This window comes from Miniopterus natalensis, chromosome 1 (genome assembly GCF_054644295.1).
Source record: "Miniopterus natalensis isolate mMinNat1 chromosome 1, mMinNat1.hap1, whole genome shotgun sequence".
In the NCBI taxonomy this organism is placed as follows: Eukaryota; Metazoa; Chordata; class Mammalia; order Chiroptera; family Miniopteridae; genus Miniopterus; species Miniopterus natalensis.
The window spans coordinates 115,532,586-115,554,833 of NC_142081.1; the positions used below are offsets into that span (position 1 = coordinate 115,532,586).

The window sequence follows — 22,248 nt, forward strand, 5'->3', positions numbered from 1 at the left end:
CTGTGTAGGTCAGTTGGAAGGAAAGCAGTATTCCTTCCAGTAGATGTCCATTTAAGAAGGATTAAGTATCTGTGTGGTTCAGGCAGAACTTGATAGATAGAGTTGGAGAGTAAAATGTAGATATGAGAGAAATGATAGAGAAATTAATGGCTTGATTTTATGACCTAAGTGGATTTGTAGTCTGAGAGAGGAAATGAAGATTATTTTAAAGTTGTGGGACCAAGATTATTAGGGATCTACTTGAAAGGGGGCATATGGATAGGTAAGGAAGGTAAGAGTGAAAAGAGAAGTTCTGCTTTCCATTAGTCATGGGGATAAACTATCTCTCAAAAAGATTAAGAATATCTCTAGCCAAGCTAAGAATTGCCATTAGCAAATCATTCTTCAAATCAGTTTCCATAGTACTAGGTTTCTCTTATTCTGTGAGAAAATTTTAATTATTGACCCAATTCATTGAAAGTTTTTGAAACATTCCATTTTCCTATTTCATCCTGAGTCAAGTGTAAGAAGTTGTCTTTTTCTGAGACTTTTTCCATTTCATCTAAATTTTCAAATAAAATTATTAATTGTCCGTAGTGTTTTCAAATTCTCTTTTTAGCCTTTGAGTATCTATTGCTATGTCTACATTTTCATTTCTAATATTGTTTTACTTGTTATCCTATGCATGTCTGTCCCTGGCTCTCATCATTTTGAACAGAGGTTTGTCAATGTTATCGATCTTAAAAAAAAGATAATTTCCATTACACTTTTGCATTTCTTTCCTTCTTCTTTACCCTTTTAAGTAGTCCTTTATGTGCTGATGTAGAGGATAGAAGATGGCTTAAGCAGTTGTTGTAGACAGAAATGATCTAGGGAAAGCAGGTGCGTGTCAGAGTACAGTTTTCTGCTATGTATCTCAGCTGTTGACTTGCAAAAGGGAGGTCAGCAGAGCAAGGCAGGTTGTTCTGAGCAAGGACAGTGGCTGCCTGGGAGGTGAATGGGGAGGATTACAAAACATCTCCAGAAATGGACTTTAGGTGCCCCAATAGACTCTAGCCTTTTCTCATTCATTCTTTCTCCTTATAAAGTGCAAATCTTTATTAATATTAACATTATCCAGCTTAAAGCTAACTTTTAATTCATGTTAAGCTTGGGCTGAACAAATAGAAGAATGTTACCACTCAAGCCCAGTAATTTGTACTTCAATGTCTGGGTGATAAAGTTCTCTAAGCAAAGTTAATAAGCAAACTTTCTTTGGCAAGATTTAACTTTAACTGCAGTTTGGACTTTACTTTTAAAGTGGATTGAGCAGGCCCCCTTTCTAGCCAAGCCTGGGCAGTAACAGACACATCATCAGTGCTGTAATTTTCATATTAATTAATTATTAATTAAGATATATATCTTTGTATATATACAATTTTTATATGGAAGTTATGTCTATATCTATATCTAGATCTTGCTATAAAATCATTGAGAATTAAACGCAGAGGAAACAGCCTACAGTGAGTTAAAAGTCTCAAAGCTAGGTGGTGGCAGAGCCAGGACTGAGATCTCTTCTGCCCTAGCCTCGTCTATATTTCACTACTCCATGAACTTATTTTATGGCATTGCCTAAAAGTATATACATAAATGGCATTCAACTAGTTATTACCAAAACAAGAGTTTTAAGGGATATTTCCTGTTACTAGAAATGTGTGTATCTGGAATGTATAGCAAGAAGAAAAAATGTTTGAGCAAAATCTAGAATATTCTCGGTGAATTGGCCATTTGTTTTATATGTTAGTTATCTGAATTAGGAAACATATAGAAACTGTTTTTATTATGCTTCAATGCAGAGATGGTTTGTTTACTCATTATTATCTGCTATTAAGATATCTTGATATTTTTGACAGGATGAGAGTTTGAGTGTTTTCCCCTTTCTCTGCTTTTTGGAAATTTTAGTTTTAATATACAGGAAGACTCTCAGGAAATCCTTTTCTTCTGGTTTCTGATTTATGTAAAGAAAGAGACTTAAAACTCAGGTCTTTGCATCATTCAATAGTTGTTTATGTGACTAACAGCTGTTTCTCTTGATTCTTAGGTGATATTTAGTTACAAATTTGAATCACCATTTTATAGAGTCTATTTAATTTTAAAATTAAGAATAACAAAGAACAAATGGTTTGTTAAGACTAAATTAAGCATTTGAGGCAATACCTATGTTAAAGGTTTTGAAATTAAAACTCCTAAACTTTAAACTCTCTAGAAACAGCATTGTTCGGTCATATTATGAACTCCAGCTCTGATGTCGGGCATGCAAAACATGTTGTAGCAGATAATTACTAAAGGGGAAGATGTTAATTTTAATTATTGGTGCTGTTAGCATATTTAATAAAATTATTCCATTCCTTTGCTCACAAATTCTCATGCAAAGAGGCTATTTTAACGGAACAGCTCATGATCTTGCTTATAGCACATTCTTTCTGATGTGGGTATATAATTTTGATTCTTTCTAAGTACTACTAATTATACTAATTTTAAAAGGTACACATTTGTTGGGCAAGTCATACATCTTTTGACAAAAATTTTCCATAAATGAGTTCTGTAAGTCTCTCCATTGAAAACCATTGTCTTCATGGGTTATAGAACACTGTGTTACCATTATGGAACAACAGTACAAACTAATTAAGCAAAATAAAGGAAATGCTATTATATTCGTATTCTGCTATTTAAGTGATAACATTAGTTAATACTCTTAATTTTGTCTTTCTCTATTTTTTCAGTAATCAAGTCATCAGGATTTAATGAAAACTTACTATTTATTGAGCTCTACAGGAGCTAGGCTATTACCTAATCAGAATTCCTTCCTCGGCCTAGCTTCTGGTTTACCTAAGTAACTGATGAACTTGTATGGGATATCTCCCCAATACTCCCATCTCCTGCCTGCCCTCACGTTATATGTTTTATACTAGGGAACATCTGTCTGTCTGCCTATCCATCCATTTATCTATATTCCTGATGATGTGGACAGAATTCTAAGATAGGTTCCAAGATTTCAGGCCCTCCATGTACACACACCTTCTCCCAATTATTCAATCATACAAAATCTAGGTACTGCTGTGCAAGTAAGGAAGGCCTCAGATTAGTTGACCTTAAGATAGATGGGCCTTACCTAATATTGTGAACCCTGTAAATCAGGGTCTAGAGACACAGACAGAGGGAGGTGGAGGTTGGTTGCACCGGAAGGATTTCTTGTGCCATTGCTGACTTGATGATAGAGAGGGCCACATGGTAAGGTAGACAGCCTTTAGGAGCTGAGAGTGGCTCCCAGTTGACAGCCAATAAGGAAACAGGGGCTTTAGTCCTACAACCACAAGGAACTGAATTCAGCCAACAGGATCTCAAGCTCCATATGAGATGAGCTGTGAGTTCTACCAAGATTTTGATTTTTTTTTTTTTTTTCTTTCAAATTAAGATCTTGATTTCTGATTTGGGGGCCTAAAGCAGAGAACCCAGCCAGGGAGTGTGTGAACTAAAGCAAGGATGAGCTAATATATGGGTGTTATCTTAAGCTGCTAAGTCTACAGTAATTTGTTATGCAACAATAAATAACTAATACACTCATTTAAAACCTGGTCAACCTTAGCTTCTTTAGAGTTCTAAAGCCTTAGTTCTTTATTGAATCTATTGTGGGTTTTAATATGTTCAATCACAAAAGGCTTTTGGCTTATTTATAATCAGAATGTTTTCCCTTGAGACTACTGTTATCACCTGTCATGGTTATCCCCTTTTGTGTAGTTCCACAACTGATTCAGGGGAAGATTATTTGCAAAGATGGCCACAAAATTCCTCCTATTTTAGTACTCCAGTCCCTTTGTAATACAATTACCTCTTCCGCCATTGAAGATTAAAGTTCATTTCCCCGAACCTTGGATTTGGGCTGTCTCTGTGATATTTTTGTGATATACAGCTTATTCCATAGTCTGAGGAATAAATGTCCATAGGCTCTCAACCGTGACCCTTCTTTTGTATCAGGAACCATAATTTCTCTTAAACCAAAAACAATAAGAAGAGATCAAACATTACTTTGAACTTCCTACATCAAAGCTTCATTAAGAGACAGGACGCCAACACTCATTTATGAAGTCCACTGTTTTGGGACTGAATATTTCACATTCTTCAGGAATCTTAGGGGGGTTTTGATACATGTAGGATCAAGTATCCAATTTGGTTTGGGGTCCAAGAAGTCACTGTGGGTGGACCCCAGAAATAAGAACTTCATGATTATGGACTACAGTGATATTTATTTTTGTATCCATACCATCTACCAACAGTGTCTGTAACACAGTAGGTGCATGATGGATGTTTGTGAAATGAATTAGCCTGGATTTTTAGGGCACAGCTAGACTCTCCAGGGTTATGCCAAGTAACATAAAACTCTCAGTCTGAGAGTCTGGTGTTCTGTAGCTTTGATGTCCTGTAGATTTTATATTCTGGATCTGGACAGGACTCCAAGAAAGGTCAGGTGAGCCAGTGGCCCAGGTACCCAGTGCTGTTCCACATGGGTTTCTCTCCTGGGCTAACACTGTTTATCAGGTGGGTGGAGGGCCTTTGTGACTTGCCTTTTCCAAACACAAGACAAAGAAAATACTGCTCTGAATAACTTTTTGAGTCACTTAACACAACATTGGTGGTAGATTTTCTAATCTCACATTACTGGAAAACACATGATAATTTTCCATCCTGTAATACTCAGCCACCAGCTCACTCAGAAACTCAGCTTTAGCATCACTCTCTAGCTTTGACATTTGGGGGCCTTTAAATTCATACCTAAGGGAAACTGAAGAAAGCAGAGACAAACATTTGGGGATATAAAGTGGAGAAAAGCAAATCTATTTGGAATGTTATGTTGTTTCTTAATGTCCTACTTTGGCCATTTTTTTCAATGTACAATCTTAAAATTGTTGTTTTGTGCCCCAACCATCATCCTGAAGAGCTCCAAAGAGAGAAGAAAAGCTTAGCAAAGCCCTAGAGGAGGGAAACTTATTTTTATGTGCATACTACATGGACATTTGAATAGATAATAATCCATTCAAAAAAGATATAAAGTTTTAATTTTAAAGTCATATTTTTAAAGTCATGTTCTTTAATATCTGTATTAGTTATCTGTACTGCATAACAAGTCACCTCAAAATACAATGGCCTGAAATAAGAATTAATAATTTGCTCACAATACTGTGGGTTGGCAATATGGGTAAGGCTAAGCTGGGGCAGTTCATTTTTGCTTCCTTTGGTCTTAGCCAGGCGCTATTGTGCATCTGCAGGCAGTTGGGAGGTCAAGTAGGGACCAGCTTGTCCTAGGCAGCCTCAAAGTCCAGATGTGAACTGGAGCTGTCTGCTCAGCTTCCTCAGATGGCCCTCCCACAGCTCTCAGCAGGCTCACTACCATCTCCTCACAGGGCAGCTGGGCCCGAGAGGATGCAGGAGGGAGCTGTAAGTCCTCACAAGGTTTAGCCCCAAGGTTAAGGTGATATCAAGAAGTATGCTGACCTTTGGGCTATTGTACCAAGGAGCTTCGACTTGATCATGTAACAGAAATTGGGCACCCCATTTAAAGAGAGGACAAACCCAGGCATCTTTGCACTTGGAAAGTTCACTGGTAAAGCAGCTTGGAGGAAAAGAGTGTGTGAGATTGGAGGCTAGGGACAGTTGGTAGACCAATGCTGCAGTGTGGTGAGAGACCCCGAAGGTCAACTGTGGCAGTGCCAACAGGAAGGGGATAGGGCTATCTAGGCATCCTATAGAATGCACAGGATTGGAATTGAATCCCATGTGAGGAGTGAGGGGAAAATCTAGGCTGGATCCAAGGTTCTGGTTTGGCTGCGGGTGGACCCATTTGTCAAGAATAGAAACAGTACAATGCGAGGATGGGGAGAGAAGGAAGACCGGTGGGAAACCAAGGATGAAATTTACACAGGGCAGTTTCTTGGGCTAAGACAAGCTTCTCTTTCTCTAAATCCTGTGGCTGGTGATTCCACCCCTTGTTGGGCTTCAGGGACCTATGGATGGCCAGGCCCTTTAAAGGGCTGTGCCTGTAGAGCATCTTCGGAGTAATTTGTTTATTGAAACCCACAATTGATGTGACTTTTCTGTGATCATGACCCAAGCTGTTTTAGTCAGAAAAGCTCCCCAATAAATAAACACTCATCTGTTTCCAAAAAAATTAAATCACTTTTGATCTCATACCCATCAATCTGCTGTCCTTGTTTGTGACTCTGAAACAGGTTATCTCCCATTTTTCTATCTACTAAGATTCAGGCAGATGTTAATCTAAGAGTCTTAGGGTTGGGCAAAGAAGTAATTTACTGTAAGAGCTGAAAAAAAAATCAGAGAGAATAAAGAGGTAAACCCTTTTTTCCTCGCGCACAAATTAAAATATCCAACTACCTTTTGAAAGGGGAGGGAGAGGAAGGGGGTGAGGAATATGGTAAATTCCCAGGTCGCTGGGTTTTGAGCTCCAGCTTGAAATCTGTGGAATGACAGCAAAGCTGTTTCCTTTTCGTCCTTGATTCCTTCTGAGTTTTCTTCCGTGACGTATTCGCAGATTTCAATGGGAACAGTAATCTCAGACCGTCTCAGGCGTGAGTGGAGACGGAGGCCGGACACCCGCAGCTACCTTCGGTTGCGCATCTCGCTCATCTGAGGACACGCAGTTTTTCCTTCCAGCGTCCCCTCTCCTCTCCCGAGAGTTTCTGCAGCCAGCCAAACTAAGGCGGCAGGAGGAACCCCCGCAACAAACCCCAGACTTTCCCCGAGCTCCACCGCCCTGCGCGCAGACCACGCCGGAGGCTGCCGCCGGAACGCGGGGCTCGGGCCAGCGCGGCGGGCGGGGCGGGGCGGGGCGGGGCGGGGCCTCGGCAGCTTCGCCCCGCCCCCGCCGCTTAATTCGGACGCGCGGCCGCGGGTGTGAACGAGCTGTCCCGCTTCCGACCCGCTGCGCCGCCGCCGGAGCCGCCGCTCGCGCCGCCGCAGCCCCTGAGCCGCGGGGCCGCTGAGCGCTCGGCCGCCCCTGAGCGAGCGCCGAGGAGGGAGCCGAGCGCCTTTGTGCCCGCGCTGAGGTACGTTCGCCGCCCGCACTTACTTTGCACAAAGACTGGGAGCTCGGGGGAGGCGGGGTGCCCGCTGGGAGACCGCGAGGCCCCCGTTCCGCCCGACCCCCGGCCCCAGGGATGCCCGGGGTGGGCAGGGCCGCGGGGCTTCTCTCCCCAGAGGCGCGGATCGTGAGGCGCGGGATCCCTGCGAACCCGAGAAGGCAACGCGCAGGGCGGTGGGCGTGCGGGGCGCGCTGGTCGCTCCGCGTCGTGCCCGGGGAGGGCGCAGGGCTGGGGCGTGGCGAGCACCCGGCGCGGGGACCCCGGGCCGAGGGGTATTGGGGAGACGGGGGGCGCCGCGAGGGAGAGGAGCTCGGGCTGGCGCCCCGATCGCCTTATTGTTGCTTCCTGGGCCCTGAAAATGGAGAGACCCGGCTGGAGCGGCGATGAGCAGCCCACCGGGTGCATCGCGGGCGGCCGGAGGCCGAGCCCTGGGCGCCCGGCTCGCCCCTCGCCGCCCGGGGCGGCCGGACGCGGGCTCCGGGCCCGACGGGGCACTGCCTGGGCAAACAAAGGAGGGGCCGCGGGGGCTGCCCCGCTGGTTTAAAGATGACAGTGCCGCTGTTTCCAGTCTGTAAGTAACTTTTTCATTTTGACGTATCAGCTCTTCTGCTGCTCCAATGAACCCAGTAGCTTGCGTGGCGTCTGCACCTAAGAAGTCCTAAAATTTTGGTTCCCAATTTTTCCCCAAGCATCTCGGGCCCTTCGGGGATGGCATGGATGCTGATGGCTAAGTTTTAACATAAAGGGTAGGGGATGGTAAAGCCCATTCTGAAACGTGGACAGGAACCCTCTTGAGAGGATGAATTGCAGATCTTACTGTCTGCAGCAAGGTACCATGCCCTCCCTTCCCCGGACAGACCTTAGTCAATGCCAGTGGAACAGTCACTTGACTGGAATGAGTGTGTTTGGTCAGGGAAGTACAGAAAAGTGGGATGAGGCCTGCCGGGTTCACATTCTTAAACTCGAGGACTTCTTGCGAACAGATACATTAGTTTTCTCCTCTGGCCATGTTCCAGGGTGCCTGTCTAGATATTTCTTAGTGCTAGTACTTTCAAGTTTAAAACTTTTTTAAGTATAAAATTATATATATTTATTAAAAAGTGGAAGGGAAAAAAGTCAGTCCATACCCATCAACCAAGAATCAGCCTGAGGATGAAGGCATCTTTGTTTCACTTACGACTTGACAAGCCATAGTGTGTGTGTGTGTGTGTGTGTGTGTGTGTGTGTGTGTGTGTGTGTGTGTGTATAAACGAGGGAGTTACTGATTCTTCATCTTTATCAGTCAGATCAGATAAAATATATCGAATAACTGTAGCTCTAAAATAGTGGTTTGCCACTTCCGCATAGGATTAATTCCAGCAAGCTCTTAAATATCTTTTCTTATTCCCTTGCAAATAGCCACCTGTTCAGAAAGGGGAGGGAAGAAAGAGGAAAACAGTGCAAATTCTGCTTACTTTTGAAGAATAAATAGACTGACCAAAGTTTTGTGGACTGTATTCTTTGGATTTCAGCAGTACTTTGGGATTGACTATTTTGAAATAAAAGTCAATCTTTCAGCTTTTAAAATATTTAAAAAATAAAATTGAGATTAATGGGAAATATATGTTGGAAAGAACTCTTTTTGTAGCACAAGGAATAGCAGTGGTTTTATAGCTGAGTGAGTACATGCTTGCTTCTGAAAAGACTTTACATCGAGAAAGTAAGAGGTATTTCCAGTGAGTAGTTTTGAGTGTGTGTTTTTTGTGAAAAAACAAAACAAAAACAAAAACACAACACATTGTTCAATCTCAGATTAATCACTGAATGGTTTTATTGTTGCATACTTTTATTTTCCACTTGTAAAATTTTTGAACATTTCATTTCTCCAATGTGTAATGTAAAGAGAGGTCTTGGAGACAACTGTTTAGAAGCAGATTGATCATTAGGGTGATGCACTACTTCTTAAAGTTAGAAGAATTTAAAGAAGGAAGTTGTGGTTATGTACTGTAAGGTACAATTTTTGTTCCTGTTTCTTATTTGGAGCTTCTTAATCTAAATGCACATTTATGGTGTTTTTGCGGTGCAGTAGTAACCTGTAAGTGAATGTGTGAAGTATGTGATCTGTAGTGATTGGACCGGCATTCTTTCTAAAATAATGGCACCTTTCTACATACAAAAGTAAGAAAAGAAACTCAAATAGAACATATCAGAATCTCTGAATCTTGTTTTTCAACCTTCCTGTAGCCTTGGGCAGTGTAAGCAGTGTAGCCAAGCTGGATCTGAGGTCAGAGTTCAGGAGCTTTACTTTTTTTCTGTAATGTTGCGTCACAGGCTGGAGAAAAGTTTGGGAATGGTCCAGTGTGATGGCCTTGCTATGGCAATTTGTGATGGCTAGCCTCATATCCCTGTGGACTGGAGAGTCCATTACTAGGATATTTAAAAGTAGACTTGCTTTGTTCTTGACAGAACTACTATGAGAAATCCTGTTCCTGAACTGGCTTTCCTCCCTTCCGCCTTCCCTTCCCCCTTCCCTTCCTTCTTTTCTTTGATTTCTTAATTGTTTGAAATAATATCACAAGTAAATGTGGAAGAGAATTTACTGATTTTCTTTGGAGGTGGTCGAGGGGTGGAAAGCTTTTCTCCAAAAAAGAGAGACCGTAGATTAGTATTATGGCTTGTTGTTATTATTAATGTTCTGTCTGCCCCTCCCTCCAGAATTCTTTGTGGGTCAGGAAGTTTGGTTATATGAAATCTAGGTTTCAGGCACTTGTAGAAGTCCCCAGATATCTTGGGGGAGTTGATACCCTTCTTTAAGTATAGAGAAAGTAGCTGTGGGCACTGACCCACTTCGCATCTCACTTTGGGCATGCGTTGCATTGGGAAGGCTGCTGTGCCAGTGAGCAGTCTGTGTGCCCAGCACAGGGCCTTGTAGTGCTGGGATGACTCGATGAGACTTCCCTTCATTTCCTTGTGTAATTTCTTTGTCTAATCGAGGCCTGTTTTTGCTTTTCTTTCTTGTGCAAGAAGTGCTGGGCCTTATCCATCTGAACTTTTCCTTATGCTAAGTACTTAAAACTCAGCCAAAAGGCATCCATACTTTTGCCTATCTGATACTGATTTCTGTACCCCATCAGTAAAGCAATAAACTCATTTGGCAAACTGGCATAGGTTGCCAATTAGTCATGGTAAGTTGACAGCAGGCTGTTTCTAAGGCTGATAAGGGAATCTTTGCTTTTCTTTCACTCCATCATTTAAGAGACATTTACTGAGAGCTGCCTGTGCGTCAACACTGGCCTAGCGTTGGATACACTGCAGTAGACAAGACTGATGGGGTCTCTCATGGCAGGACAAGTGAGAGCGATATTTAAAGAACTGCACAAAATTACACGAACATTATTTAATGACAGTTATGTTAAGGGCTGTGAGGGGAAAATAGCACTTCCTAAATTACGATAACTCAGAAAGAATGATGTAAATCAGAGCTAAGGCCTTGGATTTGGGTTCCTGACTGTAAGGTGAAGGCCAGGTTGGGAGAGGCATGGAGGGAAATGAATGGGATTTTCTCAGGGCTGATTAAGAGCATGGTGGTGGCATCTGGGCTGTTCAGTTTTGTCTAGAGGAGGGACTGGGGAACTATGGTATTGTTCCAGTGTTCTCACTGAAGGTAAACCTAAGGGGCAGTTGTGGAGATACTGTATTCTGAGCTGTTCTGAGGAATTCCCAGAAGTTGAAGACTAGTGTTATGCAGAAGGAAACTGACTACATCTGTGACCATCAGAGGTTCTGTTGCAAATGAGAAGATTTGACATGGGTTTGTGGGGAAATTGTGGGAAGACTTATTTAACAATATTTTTCAATCTCAGGTGAACTATAGGAAGGAAAACGGGAGAGAGGTGCAGAAACAGGGAGTGTAGCTTTAACACTAGGTGAGCTCTTTGACAGAGTGCGGTTTTATCAAAGATTTCATGTAGGGTGAGGCAGCTGGTGCAGAGCAGTAACCATCCCCTGAGCAAAGGCATGGTTTGGTGACCGTAATGTTCCCTACGCGTGGCAAAGTTTTGGGGTTCAGGGGTTGAAGAAAATCCCCTTTAGAGGCCATGAAATGTGGGAGCCTCTGGGCTGTTTGTAGTATTATCCCTGCTACTGAATCATAAATCCTTAGCAGTCCTTAGGGTGAGAAGTCTTAAGGGGAGAATGCTGAGCCCTTCTGAGTTGAGCATGTGTTGGGAAGTTTCCTCCAAAAACAAGATAGAAAAAATGTAGGTAGACCATTATCCACACCCTGGCTGGTTGTAGGTGCATGTAGTCTGGAAGATTTTGTCTCCCCATTCTCTGTTGTTCTTTTTTGTTGCCAATGCTGATTTATGTTACATTGGAGCATCTACTGGTACAGCCCTCCTTGGTGCTAGCCCCACACTAAAGGGGTGGGATTGGGGAATGGTGTACAATTTCTTAATGTGGTTTAGGGGAACAGTTTGAAGCTTTGAAGCCAGACACTTCTGACTTAGGATCCAGGCCCCAGAGTTGTGACCTTCAGCAAGTCACGGAACCCCTGGCAGCTCTAGAGCTCTCAACCGTGAGGTGAATTTAGTGAGATATACCTCCCACAGCAAGGTGAGGGCAAATGCAAGGTCATGAAGGCCCAAACACAGAGTCCCTGACATGGCCAGCCATGGTGTTTAGGCTGTTGTGCCACTGCCCAGGGCTTTCGACTCAAATTTTTAGTAGCTTAGCAGTAGTGATGCCAAGATAACGAACGATGAGGGATCTATGGGGAGGGTGGGGCACTTCCTCCCTTCTTTCTTCAGTCAGCTCCTCAGGATGCCTTTCTGCCTTCAGGAGTGTTGTAAAGATACCCTGGCTTTGATAATAGAAATGACATGTTTTTTTTCTGTCTGAGACACAAGTTTTGTCACAATAAAGTGTATTGGAGAGAGGGGAGAGGGCTGTGGTACTGGTGTCAGCTTTTTTGTGTCGTTATTAATATATGGAACATAGCATACTCTGTGAGAGTTAGAGTTAAAACTCATTTTATCCAGGTTTTTCAGGCCTGTGGGCTTGATGCATGCTAATGAGTTTATAAAATCATACAGTCATGTTATAAACTCCTGCAGTATAGATAATCAGCAGTTGTTTATGAATGTCTGATATAGATGTATTGAAATTCCCGTGTCCTAGAGGAAGTTAAGAATGTCATTGTGGATATGGATATGTAGAGAGACTTTTAAAAATAATATTATTTTCCTTATAACTTAATGATTTTTAAAATAAAGTGTGGTCAGGACCCTTCTTTCCTTTCCTTTTTTAATGGATGCCCAGAGTAGTGTAGTGTGTTGGAAAGAGAGAGGCCTAGTTTTTTTAAAATTTCAGAATCCTAGGCCCAAGCTCCCCACTTATTAGTACATGATTTTTGAGCAGATTATTTGTTTCTCTATTTCCTCATTTGTAAAATGGGGATAATCACACTTGCTTACCTCTTAGAGTGTCTTGAGAGTGAAATGAAAGCCTTATTCTTTCTAACTGGTGGAGCACCCATGACTGCAAGTTGTCATGGTGGGGACTGCTCTAGGGTTCTGATAGCATGAGGACCACCCCTCTGGGATAAGGGTGACTCTTTGAAGGTGATAGGAGGCAGCAGGGCATAGAATTGTAAGGAGGATGGCCTTATCATTCTTTAAGTTTCTGTTGTGGTGGAAACATCAGTTATTCTGCACTCATGGAATGGAAATGTACATCTGGGAAATACTAGATTGTCAGATTTAGGGTTTACCTGGGTTAGTCAGTTAACCTAGAAGAGCTCCCACATTCTTGTTTGTGAAATATAATAAAAAAATGCAATAACATTATTTTTATTTTTACCAACTAATAGTTCTTGAGCACTTCCTACCTGGCAGGCATTATGCTTAGTGCTTTATGAGATTTCTTCATTCATTTAGCAAGTTTTTAATAAATTTTCCTATATGCCAGGCACTGTGCCAGGTTCTGGGGGTATATGGATAGGGCAGTGGGTAGTACTGACAAAACCTCTGCCTGCATGGAATTTATATTCATGGGAAGACAGAGTATAAATAAATACATAGATAATATGATTCCAGGTAGTGACAGCGCTATAAGAAAAGTAGATAAGGTCATGGGGCTAGAGTCTGGCAGGAAAGGAGGTACTGTTTTTAATGGGGTGAGGCCCCTCTGATGAGCTAATTTGATCTCTGAAGGAAGGGTGAACCTTGCTCTCATCTCTCTGTGCAGGGGCAAGTGCAAATAGTGGTCCAGAGCCTGGAGGAGGACCTCCATCATGAAAAATGCCAGGAAAGCCTTGTTAGGTTAGGGGGAGGGATGTGAGGTGAGGTCTGCGTAGGGGCCAGACCACGTGGGGCTTGTTGCCCATGGTCTGTACTTGGCTGATGGGGAGATCATGGGATGGTTCTGAGCAGGGGATGGTAGAGATCAGATATGCCTTGCAGTTAATAAATACCCCTCTGGCCTGGATTGTAGTGGTCTCTGCAGAGGGGCTGAGAATGGAAGCAGGAGGACCTGTGGCAAGCTCTTGTGAGTCCCAGGAAATATTGTCAGGACTGGGACGCAGCTGGTGAGAAGTAGTTGGATGCCTGATATATTTGGAATATGGAACTATCAGCACTTGCTAATGGATTGGAGCTAATATGCAAGAGCAAAAGAAATGGTGAGTGACACCTACATTTTTAGTCTCAGCACCGGGGTGAAGGGTGGTGCCACTTAGTGATATGGGAAACCTAGGGGAAGATTCTATAATAATGTTCACAACAGCCTTTGACCTTAATGTTGTTAATGATTTCCATTTCTCAGATATGGAAACTGAGGGTCAGAGAAGTAAGAAGTTTAACCTAGGAAGAAAGTCAGAACTAGTACCCAACTCTGGTTCTTGCCCAAACTTTGTGTTCTCAACCATTTTTGCTATATGTGGAAAATAACTGAATTTGTTATCGTAACAGATTGGCATGAAAGTACCTGTGTGAATACTTTCAAAACACGTTGTTGTTTTTTAGTACCTTTTAATTGAGAAATAATTTGTATACTAAACAGTTCATCCATCTTACACGTACGGTTACATGATTTGTAGTAAATTTGTGCTGTGAGCAATCCAGTTTTAGACTTTGTAGTCAATTTCTGTTCCCAGTCCCCACTAATTGGGCAACCACTAATCTTCTGTGTCTTGAGTTTTGCCTTTTCTAGAATGATTTCACATACAGAGAATCATATACTTTGTGGACTTTTGTGTCCAGCTTTGTTCATTTCATAGAATGTTTTTGAGGTTTATCCGTTGTTGCACAGCACATTTCCTTTTAAGGACTGTTCTTTGCCCTTGTCAGAAAGAGATACTCTGGGCTGAAGAAAACAATTTCCACTGAGATGGGCCTTAAGATGATAAATATAATAGCTAGCACTTACTGAGCATTTACTGTTATACCAGGCATGGTTTCATTCATTATCTTCTGTGATCTTCTAGGTAATTCTGTGAGGGAAGTACCATTGTTAGTGTTTCACAAATGAGGAAACTAAAGCATGGAGAGATTAAAAAGCTTGCTTAAGGTTGTAAGAGCTGGGGTCAAACTTGGGCTTTCTTTCTGTGTTCCCTTAACTGTGTCTATAGAACTTTGACTTCTTAGCTTCAGAAGGGGCTTGGAATCCCAGTTGGAATAAGTGACTTGCCAGGTGAATTTATAATTGTTGTTTAATTTATAATTGTTGTTTTAATTATGTACTGCATTTTGATTTTGGTATTGCCATTGTGGAAATTATAGTGTCTTAAAGTGATCCATTTGTGAAGTAGCTTTAGGCGTAGTGTGAGGATGACCAAATAAAAAACACATAATTATGTCATTAGGCAGAATTTGTGTGCTTGAGTTGTTTTAAATATTATATTTACCAGAAATGCCGTTTTTGTACAAAGTGTCCCAAGGCAATTGCCTTATTAATGGATGGCATTTAATTAAGCATCATGCATTTTTCACAATGTTTCTATAATTATATTTTATATGAATACTTTATGTCCTCTAGGTAACAATTCTGTATTTGAATGATATTTTTTCCTATTCACATAGAATTGTATTGGAAGATTTCATATTCTCTATTGCAGAGGAATTCTTTGTATATCATAAAAATCTGAAAATTTGGAAAAATATTTTGAACATACCTCATATCTTTCAGTCTGTATTTTTAAAAAGATTATCAAGTAGCTTGGTAAGAGCTAGTTATATAATTTTAGCAATACTGAGCCATAACCTCTTTGGAATAAGGGCTAACTTTACACCAGTATTCTGCCCTTGGTCTCTGGTAAGTCACTTTTTACTGGTATCACAGCTTCCTGACTCTTTAAAATGGAATTGTGGTGTCATTAAACTAACCCTTTAGGCATAGTACATCTTTCGTTTTTAGGAGTTTTTAATGATAGTCCCAGTATCTTAGTTCAAAATAACAAATTAAAGCAGTTTTTAAGTTTTAGCATATCTGGTTTTAAGAGTAAAAAATAACACTGTTAAATTTTGATCTGAAAGGATTTCCTTCAAATCTTTGTTAATCTCTATATGGTTAGAACCACTGTGTTTTAAAAGACGATCAACTTGTGAAATGCCAGATCACCAAAATTGGCTCAAGGGGGCAACCATTGTTCCAAATCCATTGGACAGTGCCAGGGAGCAGTAGGTTAAAAACCCTATAACTTGAACTAGTAGCTTTGGGAAAGTAGGATTTGGAGGCAGAGGTAGAGACTTAAAAAGTACAGTAAAGAAGGTGTACCTTTAGTTGCTTTTGGACTCTGTTTAACTTTTAAAAAATTATTTTAATTCATACCCGAGGATATTTTTTCCATTGCTTTTTCAGAGAGATTGGAAGGGAGAGCAGGAGGGAGGGAGGAAGAGAGAGAGAGAAAGAGAGAGAGAGACATCAATGTGAGAGAGACATCTCATATGGATTGGTTGCCTTCTGCACGCACCCCAGGGGGCCAGGGATTGACTCTGCAACCAAGGTAAATGCCCTTTGCCAGAATCGAACCTGGGACCCTTCAGGCCGAGGGCTGATGTTCTAACCACGGAGCTAAACCTGCTAGGGCTGGACTCTGTTTAACTTGACTCTGTGTGTCCTGGCTGGACAGCCAAGCAGGCCACTAGCATGCAGGACTCAGAAGTTGGAAGCAGGTCCTGACATGTTTCTTTCTGCATTCCAGGCTTGCTTTTGACCAGCACTAGTCTTGAGGAAAGGGGATGTTATACTGGAAAGCCAGACCAAATGAAATTATAATTGTAGGAGGTAAAAACTGATGGATGTTTTTATGTAAAACGTGTGCCTTTTACTTTGTGTAAGTTATGCCTCAATTAAAAAAAAAAAAAAAAAGATAGACAAGAAAAGTGAACAAAACCAAAATGCTCCAGGAAGTAGAGATGCTGGGTGGAGCACTGTTCAAGAATGCAAAATCTAAGTTGCCACTTGGGTGTTGCCCATCTCTTTTTTCTCTCTCTCATTTCATAGGCACCCTGCTTGCTTCAAATGCTTATTACCTGCTCAGAGCAGTGATTTTATGCTTCTTACATGAATGGATTTCAGATGAAACTTGGGGCTGCTAGAAACCTATTGACAAAATTTGCTGGCAGAGTAACCTGTAAATTTACTTTAGATAGTCCCAGGAACTACCTCTTCTTCTAGCAACCATGAATCTTCTGAATCTTCTGAACTGAGAGTTTCCCCTGTCTGTGTGGAGCTGGATCCTGGGTATGGCCAGTTTCTGCTGATGGGCCCTGCCCTTTGAATTGGCGAGTGGCTGAATGTGCAGTTCCAGAACAGATATCAAGGTGTGGGGGAAACCCAGGTATCTGTAGAACTCCCCATCTCCCCAGCATTGATTTCACCCCTATTAGTTAAAAATATCTTTTTACAGTTAGTTTCTTCAAACCAGGATTTGAACAAAGCCCACACATTGCATGTGATTGTTACACCTCTTGAAGCTTTTTAACTCTAGAACACCGCTTCTTCCCTTACTGTTTTCTCCCCATGCTATTGATTTGTTGAAGAATCAGGCCAGTTGTCTGGTAGAATGTCCCACATTCTGGACTTGACTGATAGTTTTCTCTTTAAACCTGTTCCACTAGTCTCTATTTCTGTAAATAGAAGTTAGCACTAAAGCCTGATTAGCTTCTTGTCCAGATTTTTAGGCAAGATTGGTTTGTTGGTGGTATTAAGTACTGAATGTTTCATCATTTCAGGAAAGTGTCTGGGTGCTTCCCTTGTAGTGACATTGAGGTTGATGAGGTGGCAGTTTGATCCTTCCATTGCAAATTTCCTCTTTCACCTTTCTCCCAGTGTTTAGCATCCATTGAGGACTGTTGCCTGAAGTAATTATTTCATTAGAGCTTGTTGATTTTTCTCTCTTAATGAGCATGCTAGTAGCGTGTGAGATGAGATTTAAACTGGCCAAGGTGTCTGAAAAAACACTCAACATTGATACAGCTTGGGGACATCTAGAGAATTAACAGAGAAGCAAGGATTGGCCTGGCTTTATCCAAGCATTGGGAATACTTGCAATCATTAGAGCTAATTACCATTTTTACAATTTTTTATGAATGTTATCGTTTTCGGTTAATTTTATTAATCTTGTTTAGCAGTGATGTTAAATTCTGGTTGTATATGCTACTTCTGTTGCTTTCATAACTTGAGTATATGGCACCCACCTAAATTAAGAGATTAGGATGTGGGGTAATGAGAGAGAATCCCATGTAATGGTGGAGACCATAATAGATTATCTTTTTTAGTAATCATTTAAAATTTCCTAATATGTAAGGACTTTTATGCTCTGTCTTTCCTTATAAAAGAGAAAGTAAATCATTGATGAGTTTAAAAACATAGGAGGGGAATGATAAATCTGAAATCATTGGGTTTCTGTTCTGCCAAGGTATGTATAAGAGAAATGGACCTCTAGTGGAAACTTTCGACTTCATTGTTAAGATCGGAAATGATAGATTATTGCAGCATTTCCAGCAGGAAGTAATTGGGAGTCCCTTTTAAAGGAGCATGGTGATAGCAAATGAACTTAATTTATGTATACTCCATCACTGCTAGGCCACACGGGGACATGCTACATCAGCAGTCTGATTTGGAGACAACCTTAACATTTGAAGGCCACTGGAGTGGAAATAATTCATTCTTCCTATCTGGGCAGGCCTTCCTTTTGCCCAGTGTGTTCCTGGAAACCATATTCTGAAAAGGATCATCATATATAGGTTCTAGGGTTCTTGTAGGCACAGCCTCATTTGTGTTTGTGACCACACACTTGTATCAAATAAATCTAGGCCATGACCAATAAGTCATAAAGAAGGTGTGAAAACCAGAAACTGAAAAGAGTGTGAAATCATAAACTATATTGCATTGTTATAGGGGGTTTCAGCTTGGAGAAGCCATAGAGATTAAGAAATCATTTAATATAGACTCCTCATTTTTTGGTCAATAAGCTGATGCTCAGATGTGCCAACTAGCTTGCCTAAGACCACACAGCTAATTATTAGTAGAATTGGAACTAAAACTCATCCCAGAATGACAGTCCCTAATACTTGAGTGTTTCTGACACACATACTAAATGTTTTACATGCATTGTTGTTGTTTTGATCCTCACCTGGTGATGTAGGACTATAATTGACTGTATTTTACTGAGGAAGACACTGAGGCATAGAGACATTCAGTACTTACCAAAGATCACATAGAACTCAGATATACTCAAAACAGAGAATATGTGCTTATCCACTCTATGGCACTGCCATTCACTTGACTCCTTTTCTTTCTTTCTTCCTTCCTTTTTATTATTATTTTAACTTTATTATACCTTATTAAAGGAATGCCTTATTCCTAACAGTCCACAAATGTTGCCTTTTCAGAGCCTTCCATGTACTCTAAAGATCTATATTAAACTTTCCAGCTCTAATTTATTGTAAATAAATTATTTGCCGGACAGTGACACACTAGCTATGATATTTAAATAATTACTAATATTTAAATAATTAGTAATTTTGCTTGGCTTTTTAGCATTTAAAAGAATGTTTGGGTGGTAGATGGTTCAGGACTCTTAAAACATGTCTAGGTAGGTTTGAACTGATAGCTTCTTTCTTTTGTAAATACCCTATACCAACCCAAAGCTTTAAAAAAAGAATTCCTTTGGTTCTTCTTTTTTTAATCCTTTAAAGCTTGAATCAACTTGTGGTGGGGCTGGAAAGCAAAAGTTTCTGACATGAGAGCCTCATTGTCTCTTTTTTATCTTCTTCCTCTTCTCTCTCCCCCTCCTCAGTCACATCCTGGGCAGTTTTATGGCAAAGGTTTCATAAGGAGCAAGTCTGCTTTTGGGAGCAAGTGTGTGAAGGGTGATGGGTGGGGAACAATGGAGGTGAGGAGTCAGCCCTCTGAAAACAGGATAAGGTATTTGGTGCTCATTTTCTGAGTGTTGGTAGCCTCTCATTTCTTAAGACTGCCAGACTCACCTTTTTCTCTGTCTATGCTGCCCACACGGAGCCTGATGTGGTGCCACAGAGGGGATTATTAGACTCTATGATCTGTGTTAAATGAGTACACAGGGAGGGGGGGAATGTGGACTCTGGTCAAGTTCAGGGAAATCTCCACTCAGATGTCTCTTGTACTCTGGACTATTGGTGATTTTAAACAATTTGAGGTAAAACAAAAAAACATTTGGCTTTGCAGCTATCCATGTATATACCCAAAGTAGGTTTTTTGGTTTTGTTTGTTTTAAATGCTTCTAAATTGCAATTCTGCATGAGCTTCCTGTTTCATAAGTATAGTTGGAATCTGTAGTGATTGGATCCAGCAAGATTGGTCCCCCTGCCCCTCTGTGCTAGAGACCAAACAGCTTAACAGCTTGCAAATGCAGTCTGCAACATGTTGCATACATGTGCTTCTTGGTGAGCCATAGCACATAGCTCACTAATTTTAAATACTGTCTATTTATAGCCTCTTCAGAATAATTGTAAGATGTTTTCTAGTAACATCCTTTAAATTAGCATGTCTTTTTAAATGGATAAAATGAGGTAAATTATTTTTTTACTCATGGATGATTCATTTGATAATCATACACACCCCATGGTTTCTCTGAAGTGTGTCACTCTAGTCATCAGCCCTTGCTGGTATGTTTACAATAGTCATAGGATTGGGTGGGGGATGAAGCCGCTTAGAACATGAAGCTCTCAGATTTCATAGAGGAAGCTGAAGCTCAGGGATGTTGATGAAACCAGCTCTTACAGAGCTCCTTAGTGCATAGCTAGGACTAGAACTCTGTTCCCGATTCCTAATTCAGTACAGCTTTCTTTGCTCTCACCTGCCTTGCCACATCCTACCTCCCCCCTGTGCTGGCACTTTCCACCACAAAAGAATAAAAACAAAAACAAAAACCAAAACTTCCTAGTTACTGGGATGATAGTGATGATTTTATTGCAGAAAAGTAATGTTTTAAAACAACTCACAATTCTGTCATCCTAAAAAACTTTCTCTTTTAGATGTGTGTTCTTAGTTCTTGTTCATACTAATACAAAGTATTGAAAACATTAAACATTACAAATAGTTGTTCATAGCATAAACAAAAGTCTAGGTATTTATTTAAATGTATGAGAACTGTCTTTGCTGACTAGTCTGTTGTCCACATTTTGACTTCTAGGGCTTCCTGAGTGAAAGCGTATATGATTTCTTTCTAAATAAATAAATAAATGTATGAGTTCTTTCCATGGTTTTGAAAGGATGCTTTTCACATTACCATGCCCCACAAGACTTTTTCAAGTGTTTATCATTTATTAGTTCTAACATTGGAGTCCTAGAAAGAACACATACCTGATTTTAGATGGACCTAGTGGTATGTGGTAAGTTCTTTTACCTCTCTGAGCTCATTTTCTCATCTCATTCTAGGATGTGAATATGAGGCAGGCGGTGTAGGGGCACAGTGCCTGCACGTATGTTAACAAATGCTGGTTTTCTCCATGTGTGCTGCCCCCCAACTGCTGTCTCAATATGATGTCATCCATGATTGGTTTTGCTCACCCAGTAGAACAAAACTATTCAATTCCATTAGGACTCAATTAGAGAGAGTTTGCTCCAGGTTTGGGATGAGTACCTATTTTGCCTGTACCATCCACATGGGCCTTCTACACTGGAAGTGCTGAGCCAGCTTTATAAGCAATGGTAAAATAGAGAGCTGGGTTAGGAAGCTAGGGATGAAGGGCCAAAGCTGGAGCTCTGGGGCCTAATTGGAGAGTGGGAGAGAGACCACTGGGCTCAAAGGTATGGATGCCTTTCTTAGTCAGCTATAACAAACACCATAGCCTGGGTGGCCTAAACAACAAATATTTATTTCTCACAGTTCTGGAGGTTGGAAAGTCCAAGAACAAGGTGCTAGCAGATTTGGTATCTGGTAAGGACCCACTTACTGGTTTGTAGATGGCCACCTTATGTTCTTACACGGTGGAGAGAGAAGTCATCTTTCTCATGTCTTTTCTTCTAAGGGCACTAATACCATTCATGAGGGCTCCACCCTCATGACCTACTCACTCCCAAATCCCCCACTTTCAAGTACCATCACATTGAGGATTAGGACTTCAGTATTTGGATTTTGGGGGAATAAACATTTGGCCCATGACAATGGCCAAGGTGAACAGAGGTTTAGAATCTGTGGGTAGGCAGGGTTCTCAGAAACAAAGAAGTGTTTTGTTAGAGAAAATAGGTTTTCAGTGACCAGGGTGGAAGTGGAAGGAGGAGGATATGATTAGAAGTGAGAGTGAAGCTGTGGGTTAGGAATCTCAGCCAGCAGAGGAGAAAATCAGGTTAGTAGGTCATCAGTAACCAGGAGTTCACAGTAATGCTGAGTAGAAGGCTCCCATTCAGTTCATTTGTTGGCTCATGGGCTCTTGCAGACACAGGAACTGATTGCTGAGTGAGGGTAGCCTTATACCCCCAAACAAGAGGGGTCCAGGGTCAGCAGTTAATGGCAGAAGAGTGGCCCACCTGGTACCTAACACACAAGATGAGTGTCCCTCCTGTTTTATCTGAGGTGAGCTTGGCTCCTAACTTTTTGTTCAGGTGTAATTTATTAGTGGAGCCTTCACCCACACTCCATCCAGGTCTCAATAACAAATAATATATTCACCCT

General features: G+C 41.2%; 1 protein-coding gene across 2 annotated transcripts in view; it reads left to right on the plus strand.

Moving 5' to 3' along the window:
* FAM107B (family with sequence similarity 107 member B) overlaps positions 1-22,248 on the plus strand; it is a 193,314-nt gene that overhangs the window by 113,439 nt on the left and 57,627 nt on the right. The window contains exon 1 of one of the 2 annotated variants that reach the window (XM_087825165.1): positions 6,970-7,076. The exons of the other annotated variant lie outside the window; for it this stretch is intronic. The gene's annotated coding sequence lies outside the window, so the exon portion shown is untranslated. Of the gene's footprint in view, positions 1-6,969; positions 7,077-22,248 lie in introns of those variants that run through there. 2 annotated transcript variants of the gene reach the window in all.